Raw genomic sequence first — 11,375 nt, 5'->3', positions numbered from 1 at the left:
TAATCTATTTTACACACTTGAGCTTAATATACCCCTCCTATTCACACCATTGAGTTCAGCAAAGTCATTCGGAAGTTTGTTCAATATTGACTTTAGATAAACACAAACCTAGATTACATCATTACACCCAACCCATATAGTTGATATAGGTGACATGACTCTAAAAGTCTTCTCTTACACATTTCAGTGGCAGCATGTATGATCAAGGTAAAAAATAGTAAGATTGCAAAACAAATTGCGTACTATGTTTTCTTCAACAGTGCTTTGTAAATAAATGCATAACTATTGTGTACATTTTATTGCACTGCTTTCTATGTATTGTAATGTAAAACCATGTTTGAAGTTTGGACCGAATTACACAATAAATACAGAATAAACCGATATGAAATGACTGAAATACAAAACACCACCAAGAAACCTTCTACACAGAATAGAAATTCTTATCAAGGTGAAGGACCATTACAAATATAAATGTTCATCACTGTGCATGTTTCTCTGAGCTGGAAGTCTGAGCTGGAACTCTTCTAATGAGTTCCCAAACACAGAATAAAGCTCAATACAGTCCAATTCATATGTTTGTTCTTTAGGAAAAGTTCATTCCTAAACAATAATAAACAATTACATGTTTTTGGTGTGTAAACTATATTTAAGTCAGTTGTAGAGGAAAAGTGAACTCAGGTAATTGTATTCACATCTCAGACGAGTGCACACACACATACATTTTGCACTTCTGGGCTAAACTAGAACAGATTTGACAGCTCTTCACAGCAATGCTCATTCTAATCTGGCAATAAAATCCCTGTCACCTAAATCTAGTTCATCATAGGCTTTGAGAAAGTCAAACATATAAATACAGAAATATTGCAGTCAGGGGAAGACAGGAGCTAAACGGTCACTCCCTCCACCAGACTCTTGCAGTTGGACCAGGAAAACAGGGCAGGCCTTAACGACTGCAAAGCACTCTGGGATACATGTCCTCGGCCACCAGGGCCGGAGCGTTGGCGGTCCCGCTGGCCTTCCCACACTCCCTGTAGGATTTGATCTACGGCTCAGCACAGCGGCCAGGATTAGCCCCACGCACCTTTGTGGAGGGAAAGATTATCCAGACCTCCCTGCATTCACTGACAGGGTCTTAAGTCACTCTAGCGAGTCAGCGGCCGTTCATCAGCTAATCACCCTCTCCAAGTCATTTTTTTGTAATTAAGCAGCTTTTCCCTTCCTGGTGCTGCAGGTCCAAAGTGTCTGCAATGGGCCAGGGAAAGCGGTAGTTTTGTGCCATCTGTCAAAATGTGGTCCATCAGTCAGTTGGTATGCAATCTCAAAGTGGCCTCCGGCATTGCTGCTAGTTTGATAACCTGAACGGATTCTGTGGTATTTTTCCGTTTCCAGAAAACAAGGCTCCCCCATGAAATAAGTTCTATCATCAAAGTCTTGATTTCTGCCTCACAACAGTTTAGCAGAAAAATGATCTACATAGAGGACTGTACACAGGACTACATGGGTAGTATTGCTCATATAGAGTTGTGTGCTCAATGGTTCTGGTAGTTTAAGAGTAAAAAGAATGAGTGCTTAGGTAACAGTGCACATATTACATACCTTGGTGAGTGTCTGATTTTGAATGTTGTGGCAGTGAAGCCAGTCATGGTCCACCCCCCACTCAACCTCCATCCATCCTGCTCTCTCTCCCTCTCTCCCTCTCTCTCTCTCTCTCTCTCTCTCTCTCTCTCTCTCTCTCTCTCTCTCTCTCTCTCTCTCTCTCTCTCTCTCTCTCTCTCTCTCTCTCTCTCTCTCTATATCTATATCTGTCTCTCTCTCTCTCTCTCTCTGTATCTCTCTCTCTCTCTCTCTCTCTCTCTCTCTCTCTCTCTCTCTCTCTCTCTCTCTCTCTCTCTCTCTCTCTCTCTCATGTGGAGAGCTGTGCCCACTCAGCAAGTGCAGGCATATCCCCACTTCCATCTGCCTATGACCTCACTGGGCCTGTTTGTTTAACCCCCTCTCCAAAAACTAACCTAATTATACCCCTGTAGAACACGGATTCAGCGGATTCCCAGAGGATTCGGCCTCCCTGCGGTTGGCTGTGTGGTTGTATGATAAAGATATGTGTTTGTGTGTGTTCCATACGGGTTTATGTCAGAATTGTATCATTCTCCTTATCAGTTATTTCTGTCATTCAATATTCCCCCACCCCCTTTTTGTCAAGACGTGGAACATGTGTCAACATGCATGTTAGTATGTGTGTAGGTGTGTGTGTGGGTGCCTTGTACGTCACAGTGATGTGTAGAAACCCATTCATATCACTGAGACGGGTCTACATTGATGACATCACAGCTCCTCCGTTGAACCTGCTTGACAACTATACACAGGGACACACCTCTCGCTAAAAATACACACACTTCTACATAACGATGGACTCAAGCTATTCCTCTCAATAGGGGTTCAAAAAGTCAGGGTGTAAAATCCTCCTATATAGAATAGTATAGGTCATGAGTCTAGTGTATGTGGCACACACACAGACAACACAGATCTGTGTGTAGGTAGTGGTGTGGACATACCATAAGCTGGCTTTATTGATCTTCTGTGTCTGGGAACTGCAGGAAGCCCGTCCTGCTCTGCTAGCCCCGAGCAGCATGTCCAGCCTGAGGCTGCCTGGCCTGTCCGGAGTGGTGAGACTCCTGGGTGACTCTAAGACTGACAGCAGAGGTGTGTGCGTATGTGTGTTTGTTGTGTGTTGTGTATGAGGAGGTGCGGGGGTTGGGGGTGGAGGGTGGGGGTTAATCTCCCTGAACTGGGGCAGATGTTGTTAACGAGCTCCTCTCAGGTCGGCTCCCTGCGTGGGAAAATGGCACCAAATCCTCCTGGGGTCAGGGCTTCTGGGCTGACCCACTGAGAGCCTTCCCTCTCAGCCCCACTCTCTCTCTTACACACACACACACACACGCACACATAAAACTGCACGCACACACACACACACACAATCTCAAGACTGGTAAATTACCTCTTTTTGTTCTCCATCTCCTTCCTGCTTCCCTCCCTTACAATAATAAATCTGATGATATTTGTTTATATTATTTATTCTGTACTCACATCAGAGTCTTGGCTGTGAGCTTGTGAGAGCCAAATCAGTAATGTCCTAATGCAGATGTATGTCTCTTGTTAATTATAACTGTGGTTCTATCACTGTGCCTGACACGACCACAAAGAATGTAGAGTGGGTGTCTGTTCAAAGGTGAGGGTGCCGACTCTCCACAGCGCCAGAAAAGGCCCAGGAGCAAGCTACTTCAATTGATGTCAGAGGAAGCTAAACGATTACAATTAAAGGTTGTTCGATGTCAGGGCATGTATGTCAGGGGAGTGGACTCGCTGGTGTTGGAGATGAAAGTGACATTTTTCATGAATCTGAGAAAACTTGTTGACGGATGATACTTCTAGTGATACCGATTCACAACCTAGACGTTTTTACCTATCAGGATCGTGTAATGTAGAATTTTATCTTGGCAGCTTATATTGAACGGGTTGGTTGTCTACTAGTCTGTTTCCTTGAATGACAGACAGAAGTAGGCTATGTGATTGATAACATGCTACTGGTCAGCACAATGAACGCCATGCCAATACTGTACCTATCCTTGAAGGACACATCATAAATATTAGACTAAAATAACAAATTATTCCGATTTTTTTAATAACTTGAATTGTCCTGCTTTTCAGGTTGGACAGGGCAATTATCATGCCTAAAGAGAGAGGATAGCAAAGCTGGCACTGGTCTGAGCCAGGCCAGTGTTACCTGGCTGGCTCTGTGTTACCAGGCCTGCCAGCTTCCTGTGTACACATGCCACACGTATGACTCACCAGCCTAGGGGGGTGAGGCGGGGACCCGAACTTAGGTGCCACGCCAGGGTTACCTCTCCTCGACAACACCCACACCTTGCCTATCCCCGTCCCTGAGCCCAAGACACGTCATCACTCGAGCCCAGGGCTCTGGTTCTCCCAGACTGAGAGCACGGCCATCCATTAGGTTGTCTGAATCTCCTGCCCTGTTTGTTTTAGCCTGGCAGGTGCGTGTGAATATGAAACTTGTCAAATATCAGACAGGCTTTTGTCCTTGCCTTTTGTCCCCACAGCAAACAAACACAGATCACATGTGCAGATGAAAAGGTAATATTCAATGTTGTTGTCAGTGAGGTTAAGTCTTCCAATGGGGATTTTGTCTCTTTTTGTTTGCAAAATCTCGGTTGCGGTTCACTTGAACTTGTTTTGGAGGGCGACGAAACACACACACACAGACATACACACACAAACACACACACACACATTGCCGAGGGGGAAACAAGATTTAAGAGCTTACTCCAGACTAACCTGTATGGGGGATTACATAGGAATGGTTGGTTCTTGTGTGTAAACACAGATTCTACAGGAGTCTCCCTTGTGTGAAAGTGTCCACGACACAGATGGTGGAGTTTTCTACCCCATAGTACTTTGTCTGTAAACATTGGAGCATGTAACATGGCACTTGGTAATTTACCACCGTACAGTTTGTCTGTCCCCATCTTGGAAGTGTAGAAATGGGGCCACGTATGTAAGCTTTCCATACGCTGTACATATGCCCAGGGACAGTGGTCTGAGTATGGGATTGTGAGGAGACAATGCAGAGCTGGGTGGGGGGGGGTTCGGTGGCGGATCCTCGGGGGGAGGCGACACAGGGGGCAGATTAGGCCTCTCATCTAGGCCACAGATATTGATTAGTGATGGTTGGGGGAGACTGAGAAGGAACACAGATTGACAGACACACAATGGCGGGCTCGTCACTTTGGCCCCATCATAGGCTCCTGATCATATTCGTATTGTCAGGATTTGTGTTTCCTAAGCAACGAAATATAACCGGTTTGCCCCCCCCCCCCCCCACACACCCCACCCCCCACCAGACACCCCCCCCAACCCTCCAATCTCACACAGACTGCTACCCTCTCCCAAAAATATACACCATACACACAGTGCATTGGCATAAGTAAACAAAGCGCTGCACACACTCTGGCTCGGGGTCCTGGGATGGCCCTCCCTGGCCCAGGTCTGTGAGGGGTTTATAGGGGTCCCCTCCTGCTCCAGAGGGGAGCGTAACCCTGGGAACGTGGGGGGAGGTGGGACACACTCAGCCATGGCTCAGTCCTGACTGACTCTGTCACTTATTGATTAGTTGCCATGGTGAGTTAGTCAGCAAACTCTCCCGGAGGTGTGTCCTGAAGGGTCAGCGCTGCCCAGATGAGCCTGCAGAGGCTTTGTCTGGGGCAGGCTGGGGGCTGTGTGTGTATGTGTGACCTCTCTCACTCACCCACTCACTCACTCACTCACTCACTCACTCACTCTTCATCCTCATTTTTCCTTTTTTTTGTTTTCCTTCTTACACCTCTGACAGATTCCAAGGACTCAGTCACAGGGTGAGGGGTTCTCCAGGTCCAAGCCCTGACACAGTTCATCTGCAGTGGCCACCCCATCTCTATGGAAATACATCCATATTTATGCATATTCCCCAGTCCCACGGGGCATGTCATAATAGGGATTGTTAATAGATTGTCCACAGCTACTGAGCTGTGAAATGCCCCTCTACTCATGGCTGTCTTTCTTATATGATTTAATTCCCGCCATTGCTGTGGTTTGCATTGTCATGGTCGTTCGTGGAGGAGGTTGGAGCACTGGAGAGAAGCCTCCTGGTGTGGCAGCCCGTGGTGCCAGAGTTCCACCTGCAGTAGCTGCTAGTTAGCTGACAACTCCACTTAGAGCCCAGCAGGAGCCTGTGTAGCCTTTCACACCTTAGGGCCCATTAGCATGTAGCATTAGCATAGAACATTAGCATAGAATATTAGCATGCTTCTCAGGGCTCTTGTGAAGGAAGGAATGGAGGGAGGGGTGGAGTGTCCAGCAAACTTGGGCCCACAGGTAGGGTGGGACAGGAGACCTGGGCGAGAGAGAGAGAGAGTGAAAGAGAGAGAGAGAGAGAGAGAGAGAGAGAGAGAGAGAGAGAGAGACAGACAGACAGACAGAGACAGACAGAGACAGAGAGAGGGAACAGGTGATGAGACAGTGAAGGGAGGGCTCTGTCTTCCTCTCCCCCTCGTCTGTCTCTTGTGTTAATGCAGGCTGGCCTCGAGGCACCTTCTGTCACTGCAGGACAAGCATGCTCTCTTGTTTCTACAAGCACTCTGACATTTTGTTTTAAAATGTTTTCGTCCTCGCACAAACTCAACTTTGAAGTAATCTGTATTTCCAGTTTTCCCACCCTAAAGCTTCCAAAAGTCCTTTTTGAGAAAGTGCACACTCAAACCCACCCCGAAACTTGATGACAGCACCCCCACCCCTCCACCCCCCCAGCCCTCTACTACTCCTCCCCGATATCACACCTCGGATGCATAAACATGCCTGTGCTCCTCACATCACCCCACCCAGGGGGCTGCATGGCTTTACTGCTGAGCTGTGACACCTATCAGGGGAGATGGCGGGCTCCTTTGTCATGCTAACACCAATCTCCTCTTGTCTTATTCAAATGACCCCCCACCCCCCTTCCCCGTTGTAAACCCTCTCCATCGCTCTCACTCAACACCCTCCCCAACCCCACTAACCCTTCAACCTCCCTGTCTTCATCCCTCTTTCCCTCTCTCTCAAGGCCAAGTAAATCCGCTTTGAGAAAGGAGAGGAGTGAGAGGGATAGAGGGGCAGAGAGAGAGAGAGAGGGTACGGGAAAGAAAGGGAGATTGGAACAGAAAGGGGGAAAATGAGGGAAATGGCAAAGGAGAGAAAGAGGGAGACAGTGAGAAAAGGAGTGCGTGTGTGTGAGAGAGAGAGAGAGAGAGAGAGAGAGAGAGAGAGAGAGAGAGAGAGAGAGAGAGAGAGAGAGAGAGAGAGAGAGGGGGAGAAAACGAAGAGGTAGAGAGAGAGAGAGAGAGAGAGAGAGGGGGAGAAAACGAAGAGGTAGAGAGACAGAGAAGAAGGGGGAGAGTGTCCCTGTGCCAGGGCTGCTGATCAGCGGGCCCCTCTCTCTCCTGGGGGTCAGCCTGTGTCTCTGTGCCACGGCCTGTTTCCATGCCTGACGGAGGCCATTTCTTATTCAAATGCTACAATCAGGCCTCCGAGCTGCGGGGGTCTCTTTATGGCTACGGCCCCGGGGTCATTGGGTCAAGATGCTGATTTAATAGCCCAGGCAAAGGAAAGAGAGAGGGGAGCCAAGTGATTTAGAGGCTGAATGAGTAATAAAAAAGCATTTTTCCTGAGTTGTCATGTAAATTGAAGTCTCTCTTAAGTACAAGCGTACCTCTTCGCGTGCAGGAAGGCCAGTCTGTGTTTTGCACCAAACTATTACCTTCCGAGGAGAGAGTCGGCTTGCTGTGTTCCCTCTTGACTCGTGGTGGTTGTAAACAGTAGCTGATGGGGAGGGTGTTGTGGGAGCTCGGGAGACATCGAGGCTCCCGGGGGAAGCCATCATGGCATGGCGCCACTGCGTCTCGTGTGTCCTCGGCTCTGGAGCGGCCTGTTCTGCCTGTCCCTCAGGGCGTGTTCTCTGCAGGAACTGCTCCGGTGACGCAAGACAGGTGCATGTGTGCGACCCATTACTGATATTCTCCTTTCTCTCAGGGCAAAGTTTGAGAGGTGCCCTTTACCCTCTTCTCCTCCCCCTTTCTGCCTTCCATTCCTCTGGTTCTGTTGTTTTCCACTCTCCCTAGTGATACTAGCACATCGCTACATAGTGTTTAGCTGCAAATGAGTCACCACACCGTAACCACAACATCAGATATCATGTGAAATACCTGGCAGGTAGTGCTTTGATGACAGAGGCCAGAGCTGGAATCTCATTGCTGTCTATGATCTATGAGTGTGTGTGATTTTCCACTCCCAACAAACCTGGTATCCCCACCTGATTTCACATGATCTTAACTTAAAATGGTATTAGTTTACATGTGGTGATTTAATCTTAAACCAAATGGTAAAACTGTGACCTAAAATAATGATGTCAGAGCAGCGACAACACTGGAGAATACTCTCTAATGCCTGAAAAGACAGATCGATCCCAGTCCGTCCTTTAAACAGTACTGAGGCTCGTAGTCTGCTGTCTGTTGTCTGAGTCTAGAGCCAGCTCCAATCAAACACCAATAGGGTCATACACAGAGAGTCCAGGGGAACTCACATCATATTCTGATCCGGCCACACTATCATGATCCTGGTCTGGAGCATGGAGTGGTGTGAGCCAGGAGCTGGGGTCTTGGCTGGGGTAGTGTGTTGGGGAGAGTGGGGTGGTATGGAAGGTCTAGTGCAGGCCTCAGTGGGCACAGCTGCACCTCTCTGTCATTACTGCTCCTCTGCTGGCTGGAAAGAAAAGAGCACTTGCTGCATGACTACCCCTCAGTACTGCCCATGTCCAGGCCTTCCCTCTGGCCCCCACCACCCACCCCATCTCCAAGCCCTGGTCCTAGCTCTTAGGTCCTTCCCCCTGCCCCCATCTCACACCCCATCTTGTTTCCCCTTCCCAGCTCCTGCCTTCTGTTTCCCCACCTTGGAAGTCTTAGTGGTACCAGGCAGCACCATGCACTGTTCCCACTGTTCTCACATTTAGTGAGCAGTGAGGCTGGGAGGAAAGTGGATGGCGAGTGTGTGTTTGTGCACACACAAGCATATGTGTGTGGGTAAGCGAGCGTGTGTTTGTGCACTGGGGTAGAGTGAGGGCGGGAAGGTTATTCCTCTTATCTCCTGACTGACCATTCTCTTTCCCACCCCGCGCCCCCTCCCCATCCTCCCGTCCCCCTCTCCTTACCACCCCCCCCCCCCCCTTTTCTCTCTATCCCTTTGTAGCTGGCGCACCTGCAACCCTTGAGTCTGGGCATTAGAGCTGAAGGATTGGGGTCTGCTGAGGGTCGTAGGAGGAGAGGGTTGAACTGTTGCCGCGGGGACAACACAAAAGCACCAAGATCTGACTGTTGTGGTTTGATTTGGTGCTGGGTAATATCACAGTGCGTGTGGTAGATGTAATACAGTTTGACAGGGAGGGAAAGGGTTGAGGGGATTTGTGTCCCTGTGGTCCTTAAAGCTGGACCAGACTTTTAACCTGTTTGGGTTGGTGTCAGTACTAATCTATGTATAGCGACTGCCTGATAATTGCCAATTATTTCTCACCATGTGCAAACCTGTTATTAAAAGTGTATACTGTATTTCACTACAGACACAAATTACTCTGTGTCAATAGCTAAAAGTATTACTCTAGATGCTGGTATTAGTGACTTTAATATGTATTGTATGTGAAAGTAACTTGTCTGTATATATTACTCTTTATCAAAGATGTTACCTTACCAATTGTGCATTTGGTTTCTTGTTTAGTTACATTTCACTATGCAAGAGTTAACACAACTTGTCACAATCTAAAGAAAGTCCAGTCAAAACATTTTTGTTAGTGTCATACCAGACCTCAGTCTCCAACTACCCACCTGTTGTAATGTAATGTTCAGTCATGTAGAACTTTTCTCTCACCATGCGGACCAGACCCCCCACACTGTAATTCGTCCCAGTCCTCTATTTGGAAGGAAAGATTCAGCTCTTTCAGAGAACAACCATGCAGGCTGACGAAATCACTCTAAACGGCCTTAATTCTGCCATTAGGCGAGAGGGAGCTCTGTGGCGATTGGCTGGGCTCCCGCTCCGTATTCACCAGCCCAGGATGAGACGGGGAGACATGCTGAGAAAATGGTGTCGTAATCAGGAGCCGGCAGTTCTGCCTGATCAGGTACACCAGCCCTCCCTCCCTCCCTCCCTCCCTCCCTCCCTCCCTCCCTCCCTCCCTCCCTCCCTCCCTCCCTCCCTCCCTCCCTCCCTCCCTCCCTCCCTCCCTCCCTCCCTCCCTCCCTCCCTCCCTCCCTCCCTCCCTCCCTCCCTCCCTCCCTCCCTCCCTCCCTCCCTCGCCTCCCGTTCCCTTCCCCTGCCACGTAAGGAGATCCTAATGAGAGTTAGGGCATACTGAGCTCCTCTTATGTGGAAGACTTGGCAGGAGGGAGGAGAGATGGGGCCTGGGGTGGGGGCTGGAAGTAAGGAGGTGGAGGTGGTATATGTGTGTGGAGGTGATGTGTGTATGTGTGTGTGAAGGTGGTGTGTGTGTATTTGTGAGGGTGGTGTGTGTGTGTGTGTGTGAAGGGGGGGGTTGTTTTTTTGTTCCCACATTTGATTATTCAGGTTGGCTGAACTAAATTCTAAACCCATAAAATTCCTATCCCCTCTGGGGGATCATTTGCATATATTTCATCCCTCCCAACATCACCGCCCCCACCTCACCTCCCAATTCACTTTTTTCTCAGAAAGTGAAAGAGAGGGCAAAGCAACCAGGCCCGTCTGGGCTTTAAGATGTCACTGTGGTGTGAAATATGGGCGAACAACCAGGGGCTTTGAAACTCAAACTGACCCCCTCCACAATACTACTACCACTACTACTGCCACACACACACACACTAGACCCCCTCCTTTTCTTCCTTAACTTTAAAGACTTAACAACCCAGTGTCTGGACTGTAGAGAGAGATGAAATCGGACACCATTTCAGAAAATATGTCACCTGACACATGCGTACTGAAAAGTATGAGAAATTGTCTGGTGACATTTACTCAATAAAATATGTAATTTTCATCCTCCCATCACCAGGGTTCACCTCGGTTCAAGCTACTGGAAACCAGAAGTAATCACATTTTAAATGTACAAAACATTTAATACTTTTTAACCGTTTATTGGAGAAGGATTATATTTCAGTCAAAAATATTCTTCAATCCAGGTCTTAAAATCCCATTTGGGACATATGCACAGTAGTGAAAAGATGAAAGGAACAGACATGTAGTTGAGCACACACGCACACACACACACACACACACACATCCATGGCAGACACCTGTTTGTTTGTTTGTCCAGCTGAGTTGAGGATTTTTTCTTTGCATAATGCCAGGCTTACTGGCACTAGTTTTACAGCCCATCTGTGTATGGATGGTGGATGGGGGGCATGGCTGAAGTTAGATGGTGATTGGGTGGTGGTGTTGGGAGGGAGGGGGGTGGTACTGGATGATGGCATATTTGGTCACATGGGGTGTGCTGCTGTCATCCTTCAGCACCCGGACCCCCCCCCCCTCCTCCCTGTCCCACCCCCCTCCTGTTCCCCTCCCGCTCCCCTCCTCCCTGTCCCACCCCCCTGTTCCTCTCCTCTCCTCTTCCCCCCCCCCTCCTCCCTGTCCCACCCCCCTCCTGTCCCCCTCCACTTCCCCCTCCCGCTCCCCTCCCGTGCGTGCTCCCTCCCCAGTGCACAGGCAGAATGCAGTGTCAGGAGGCTGAGCACTGAGCAGCCATTGTGTGTGCTAACCAAAGCGGAATGCCT

The sequence above is a fragment of the Hypomesus nipponensis genome, chromosome 1 (genome assembly GCF_054491055.1).
Source record: "Hypomesus nipponensis isolate SF chromosome 1, ASM5449105v1, whole genome shotgun sequence".
NCBI classification, from domain to species: domain Eukaryota; kingdom Metazoa; phylum Chordata; class Actinopteri; order Osmeriformes; family Osmeridae; genus Hypomesus; species Hypomesus nipponensis.
Note: the sequence above shows the minus strand (reverse complement) of the source record.